The sequence below is a fragment of the Tenrec ecaudatus genome, chromosome 2 (assembly GCF_050624435.1).
Source record: "Tenrec ecaudatus isolate mTenEca1 chromosome 2, mTenEca1.hap1, whole genome shotgun sequence".
NCBI classification, from domain to species: Eukaryota; Metazoa; Chordata; class Mammalia; order Afrosoricida; family Tenrecidae; genus Tenrec; species Tenrec ecaudatus.
Genome location: NC_134531.1, coordinates 87,462,458 through 87,470,056, shown reverse-complemented (window position 1 = coordinate 87,470,056; position 7,599 = coordinate 87,462,458). Strand labels below are relative to the sequence as shown.

Genomic DNA, 7,599 nt, shown 5'->3' with positions numbered 1-7,599 from the left:
CTCAATATGAGCAGCCCAAAAGAGGCTAGGGGCTGACTGTGGAACAGGTCATCATATATAAAGAAAGCAAAAGACCTTAAGAAGACAGGAAACAAAGAAAAGTTAAAAGAGGCTGTCAGAAAAGACTCCGACCCTGTTGAGTTTGTAGGTGGCTAAAGAAAAGATGAAGCAAAAGAGCTGAACTGAACATTTCAACAAGCAGTTAGAGCAGACAAACTGAAGTATTTTAATGAATTTGCAAAAACTTAGAGTCAGTAAGCCAGAAAGGAAGAACTTGGCATATATCAACCTGAAATAACTTAAAATGTAAGTCCTTCGAGGATGCTGAAATCGCCATTTTGACTCATTGTAAATTAAAGAGAGTACAGTTCTTCAGGGTGAGTTAGAGGGATAGAAACACTACTTTCAGAAGTATACAGACCAAGATGGAGAATATATTAAGAATTAATATCTTCATATTTTCTATTTTTAACTAAAAATGTCTATGATTTCATTGCAATATTTTATTACTTACACTCATATCAACTCACTCAAAATTTTTGAAATTGATTTGACAACAGTGGGTTTGATATTTTGATATGCCACAGAAATATAGCCTACACCCAATCACATCTTAACACCTCTACTTCCACCAATTTATGTAAGTCACCCTTCTAAGCTACTAAACTACAGATTTAGACTTTCACTCTTACCCCTACACAGAAACTAAAAAAAAAAAAATTAAACCTGCATCAGATCATATTTTATGACTACCCCATTTAAAATTCCCCATCACTTTCCACTATCCTCAGACAGAATAAAATGAATACTCTTGAGTCTTACCGTTACCATTCAGCTCTTGTCTATGCCTTCAATCCTCTTTTTAATGTTCCTCCTGGCTCACTGCCATTTACCCAGTGACTTTCTCCCACTTCCTTCATTACAGCCATGTTCTTGCCTCAGTACCTTAATGCTTGCTGTTCTCTCTGCCTGGAACAAGCTCCTGCTCTTCCCTAACCTGCTCACTTGTTTTATTCATGTCTGTGTTCAAAGATCATGACTTTAGTCTCCAAGGCTTAGAGAGACTCCCTGACCATCCTGTCTTGGGGACCTCTTCTTTCATGTGTAATTTCTTTGCCCTAAGCTATCTTTCTTAATTCACAGCTGCTGGAAGTTACATAAAATTATTCATTATTTTTTCTCTCTGTCACTACTATATAAGCTCTACCACGCCAAGAAACCAATGCCTAATATTTTTATCAATTGGAAAGTATTCAATAGCTTACAATGACTGAATTCATTGCTACATTTAAAACAAAGAAATGATATTTTATCCACATATTTCAAAAGCAAGATCATTTTCCCTCTCTGGATATAAGTTTTATGTGAATAATGTCAATGTATCTCACTTTATATGGTAGATAGGAACAGAGTTGAAAAATGTTTTGTAGTGCTTTCTTCAGCAGCATATATACTAAAAATTGAACCGATACAGAGATTACCATGGCCCCATGAGTAAGGATACATGCAAATTCATGAAGCATTCCATATTTTTAAAATGTTTTGTATAAAACTGCAATCATTTTTGTTTAGAAATTTATAATTAATAAATCAATAATGAGGGTCAAAGATAACTAGTACATAAATTGAAATATTAAAGTAGATGTTTTCATTTTAACATGGCTCTTGAGAAGACAAAATTAGCCTGCCTGTTGAAACTTACACAATACTCTTTAGAAATACTACTGAGAGTTAAACATAACTTCATTTAGTTCAATGCAGAAAGAACTTGAATGGTCTCTGATGTCACATGGTCAACAGACTGTTTACAAAACATATTGTGTACCACATACTTAAGCTGGATATTATATGTTATATGTGGAATAGAAAAATAAAATTAATTTTCTTATAGGCAGAAATTTTAATTCAGATGCTGCTAGAAGACACTTGTACATGAACAGTCCTTGGAAACATTTCCATACAAATGATATTTATAAAGAAATTTCAAAATATGGAAGTAGTAGATACACCAATGAGTTCTTTTAAAACATGAACCCACTTAAAGAAAGTAATTCCTTGATTTTTCAAAGCTGTCAAATGAAAATAAGCAGTGATGAAATTTTAAATGGAAGGAATATGTAAAATGTTTATAGAAAAGGAAAGCGGCAATAGTATATAATAATGAATCATGTCGTACTCTCACTTGGCAATTGATTGTTTGGACAGGTTAAATGATGGACTAGACTATTTGCAGGCCCTTCATTCAATAAGAAGAATTTCGAATTAGGTGATTTCCACTTAATTTCTAGCATCAGCAGGAAGATTTTTATAGGTAAAATTTGAAGTTTTATATGGGTTCTTTATGGTTATAGAGATGGCCAGCAGAGAAAGGGAGAGAGGTTGAGTCCTCGTGATGACTAGGTAACATATACCCTCCTGATGCAGGCAACTAGAAAAGCTAGAACACACACGTGTGTGCGCACGCACACACACACACAAAGAATAACGGTGTGAAGATCTAAAATTCTAATTCATTGAGTCCTGGAATGAGGGTGAAACGCGTCTGGCAGACAACATTAACTGTACCCCTGAAGGCACCTTCTTCTTCTGGACCACTGAGAGAATTGCGGTCACATGCATTACTTTCCAAGCACCCAAACCAAACTCATTGCCATCAAGTAGATGCCGACTCACAGCAACTCTATAGAACAGGGTAGAACTAATTGCCCCTGTAAATTTCTGAGACTGGAACTTTTTAAAATTAAAACATTATTTTACTGGGGACTCTTACAGCTCTTATAACAATCCTTACATCAATTGTAGCAAACATATTTGTATATATGTTGCCACCATTATTTTCTAAACATTTACTTCCCATTGGAGTCCTTCGTGTCATATCAGTTCCTCCTGAGACTGTAACTTTTAAGGAAGTAGAAAGCCCTGTTGTCCTTATAAGGAGTGGCTGCTGGTTTCAAACTGCTGACGTTGGGGTGACAGCTCAACTCATAACAACTCCACCACGAGGACTCCTTGATGTTCAGGAATTCTCATATGTACATACTATTACTCACATGTCAATTTTTATTTTGTGCTGATTTGCCTATGACATACTGCTGGAGGCTATATTGCCAGTATTTTAAGTACCAGCAAGGTCACTCATGATGGACAGGTGTCGGCAGAACTTTCTGACTCAGATGAATAGATAGAGGACCCTATTTACACACACAATTTAATTTCCCAGTGAAATCCTTAAGGACATTATTTGATAGAGTCCCTGGGAGACGAGTGCGAGAGGAGCCCTTCAGGTTTGACGGCACTCAAGACACAACCGTGTAAACGCAGATGCAATCTTCATGACCTGGCTGGAGTAAATTACCGGAGTCTACCATTTGCTGACATGGCTTAACTGAAAATGAGACGAAACAGCTGAAAACACTAACTGGTAATTGAAATTTAGAATATGCAAAGTATAAGTCTAGCAAAGTCAAAAGTCATCAAAAATGGAATAAAAATAGGCATTGGTGAGCTGAAATGGACTGCTATTGGCTATTTTGATTTGGATTGATTTACTATGAAATGAATGACAAATTGAAAAGGAATACTATCACCTGCATCATAAAAAAATAACATTTCAAGATCTGTCCTGAACTACACTGCTCTCAGAAAAAAGCTCCTATCCGAACAAGAGCACGCAATAGGATCACTATTCAAATGAGTGGGCCAACCACTAAGGGCAAGTGTAAAGAAACCAAAGATTATTATCAACGGTCTGAAGCGAATCAAATGTTTCATCGAAGGGAAATGCATTCGGCATTTCTCAAGTGAATATAAATCAAGGTAAACTTGAATCTCAATTGCAATATTGAAAGATTCAAAAGGAAAAATAATGAATTAAAGGAAGCATCAAAAGAAAATTTAAAAAAAGCCAAAGAGTCATGGTGCCAAAAACCAAGAGCGCATGCTCAATGATTTTAGGGTGCAGCACCTGGTCAAGAAAGGAGAGTGCAGGAGGACGTTCAGTCGCATTGGAGGCCAAGGCAAGGTTCTGGGAGCCTATAGAACACCGACTGGGAGGTTTTAACAAGCAGTGCTCATCTATTGGTGACAAGAAATTTGGAAAACTGCTACCTGGCCATCTGAATGGAAGAGATTTATATTTATGTTTACTCCCATAGAAAGGTGATGCAACAGAATGTGGAAATCATCATTATATAATTAGTATCACACACTAAGAAAAAGCATTGCTTTTCTAAAGATAATTAAAAAACAGTTGCAGTAGTACATCCAAAGGGAATTGCCGGAAATTCAAGCTGGATTCAGAAGAGAATGTGGAAGAAGGACTTCAGAGTTAATATAAGATGGCTTGTACATAAAAGCAAAGAATACTAGAAAGATTTTTGCTTGTGTTTTATTGATTATGGAATGGCACTCCACAATAGGGGTCATGAAAAAGTTATTGATAACTTTGAGAAAAATGGGACTTCCACCACACTTGATTATGCTCATGCCAAACATGGATGTTGATCAAGGGACAGTCATTCAAGCAGAACATGGGGTTCGGTAGCATGTGGTTTAAAATTAGAAAACATGTGCATCAGGTCTTGTGGTAGTTATATAATCTGGTGTCAATTTGAAACTGTTGAAAGTGAAGGGGTGGAAGTTAGCCTGTCATTCAGGTCTAAGTTTGATGGCCTCATTTGGAGGCACTACAGAGATAAATAGCTCACTGGAGGCCAGCGGACAGATGGGCTAATATTGCCCTTACGGACTTGTTCTGGACTGGGCTGGATGTTTTCTCACTATGCAGATGCCCTTTGCTATAAAGTTCTCTGTTATACACATATGAATGTCTCTCTGGATTTGTTTCTCTGGTCTACCCAGACTACCAAAGGTGTATACCCTTTCACCATCTTTATTGATTATTACAGGAAAAGGAGCCTGGTGGTGCAGAGGGCTGTGTGCGAGGCTGTTAACTGTGGTAGGTCTACTCTGTCCTGTTGGGTCACTATGAGCTGGGATTGACTTGATGGCATGGAATCTTTTCGTTGCCCTTTCCATACAAAGGAGAATGTGGAATCACAATTGCAGGAAGACTCAATACCAACCTGTGACATGCGATAGCACAGCCTTGCAATGCTAAAAGCAAAACAGACTTGAAACACTTGCAGATGAAAATCAAAGCCTTCAGTATGGATGACACCTCAGCATGAACAAAGCAAAAGTCCTCACAACCAACCAATAGACACCATCAGGAGAGACAGAAAAAGTTGTCAAGCATCTCATTTTACTTGGACCTACAACCAATGCTCTTGGACACACCAGTCAAGAATCAAGTAACATACTTTATGGGAAAATTTGCTACAAACGATCTTTTATAAGTGCTAAAAAGGAAAGATGTCACTTTGAAGACTAAATTGCAAAAGGAAATACCTACACTTTATCCTCAATGATGGGCTAGCGTCTGAAAGTTTTTCATTGTCAAGGAGGCACTGAGTGATTTTTCCCCTGGAAGGTGTCAGCTGGTTAAACACTTTGAGGGTCCTATGACTAACATGAAAAGAATGAGGCAGTGAAACACGTGTAACATAATGTTACACAATAGAGCTAAACAATCATCTTTTTTACTATGATCATGAAAATATTTTCCTTCATCACAGACATTTCAAAAACATGTTTTCAACAGCTGATCCTCAAACTCATACGTATCTTGCCTAAATCAACCAATTTAAGCCTCCTAGGATACTTGTACAACACTTAATACCTAGAAGGCTTAACGCATTCTAAAATTATGAATATTTATAGGTTCAAAAGCAAGAGCTTGATTATAGTTTGTAAAGTAATTATAAAATATCATTTTAACCATAACTATAAACAGTATTTCCAGCATATTCCTAATAAGACAACTATTTGTCTACTGTGTTACTGAGCTGTTTAGACTCAATGGTTTGACCTAAGGAAACGGAGGTTAGGTTGGGGATGAGTCACCTTTCATGCCAAGAATGAATAATACTCCTCTCTCCTAACTAGCAAGGCACCAAGTTTGAGTTATTTTCTTCAATTACCATCTCCCAGAAAGATTTCAATCATCTTTTAAATTAAAGTTTATTTCCCCCTATCTTTTGTCAATATTAAATCAACATTGGAAGTTCAGAAAAGAATAGTTGAAATAAGAAAACTAAAATCATCCATGATTCCACATCCAATTGTGGTGACTGTTAGAATTATTTTTTTTCCATTTCACTCACCCTTTAAGAAAGTAAATTAGTCATACCAATTTATTAGACAATGCTGTGGCCTTTAATAAACTTTTTTTTCTTTAATAAATTTAAAAAATAGAAGAAAACATTTTCCACAGCTATAAACTTCATTTTGATGACTGGATTATGATGTAAAATATCATAATTTACAAACCATTCTTTATTTGTTTGTTTGAAATTTTTCACTATTGTATTAATTGGAATTGGAGTTTAATAAAACTATTCACTTGGGGCTTCATGGATTTAATAGTTTATGTTGTTTTTCTGCTACAGATTTGAGTCTTGTGTTGAAACAACCTATTTTTAAGAAGTCAATTCTCATTTTAAAGACTCCTTATTCCCTCTTATTTTAAAAACACAAATGTTAGCAGCTAGCCACACTGTTTTGCAACTTTTTTCTTAATTGTATACACACATTAGAATTTTTCATTTCACCATTTCAGTTTTTTAAGTTTCCCCACCAGCCCCTCTCTTACAAATACAGAGTATTGCATTACAAGATAATAGCATAGTTTATTTAGCTTGTGCCTTAATTATTAAAATGATTGTTTCAATGGCCTTTTATTTCAACAAAGCTTCAAAAAACTGTTTTGTCAGCTTGTATTTTAATGTGTAATAATGACCTGTGTAGGACATATTTTTAGAATTCCCTCCCCAGTCAATGCATAAATACATTTGTCAAATCTCTACAGATACTTTTGAATTTGTATTAATACACACACTTGAAAATGTCTACAAATATAGTGATAAATATTATTAACTCATGTGAGAAAAAGTCATGACTCAGGAGAACAGGAAATATAATGGAATTGAAATCTTCCATATTTCTTATTTTGACAAATGGAATTTTTGTTGTGAGCCTTGTATATAATCTATTCAAAAAGTAGACTTTAAATGTGTCTAATATCTAATAGTCCTAATCCTTAACTTAGCAGAATAATGGTCTAAATATCTGCGTGTCAAAAAATCCAAACAGACGCGTGTGTACGGTCCTTGCTTAAGGGCGTTGAATACATACAGAAGAGCATCATCAATTCAAATGAGATAGAGAAATGGCTGGATTGAAGTGGAAAGGTTTGGAAACCGAAATTGTAAGATGCCTAAGTCAGTCAACATGGTTTTATTCATAAACCCTGGAGACAAGAAATTCTAAAAAGAAATAACTGCTAAGAGAGTTTTTTTTATAATTGTCTCAATTACTGGACGAATATTCAACAATATCATGTGGGAAGCATATTCCCTTAATATAAACGCAATAGCCATTCTAGAGCAGCTCCACGTTTACAGGTGAGAGCGCTCCAGATGAAGAGTCAAGTGTTTCCCAAGTAAGGGCAGTCCTAGTGCTAGGAAGAAAGAATGCCCC

The 7,599-nt window shown here is 35.8% G+C and overlaps 1 non-coding gene across 1 annotated transcript; it reads left to right on the top strand.

The window, feature by feature from the left end:
* Nucleotides 1–1,429: 1,429 nt before the first annotated feature.
* Nucleotides 1,430–1,534, top strand: LOC142442016 (U6 spliceosomal RNA). Its single transcript, XR_012783282.1, has one exon. It is a non-coding gene; the product is annotated as a U6 spliceosomal RNA (small nuclear RNA).
* The last annotated feature ends 6,065 nt before the right edge of the window (nucleotides 1,535–7,599 follow it).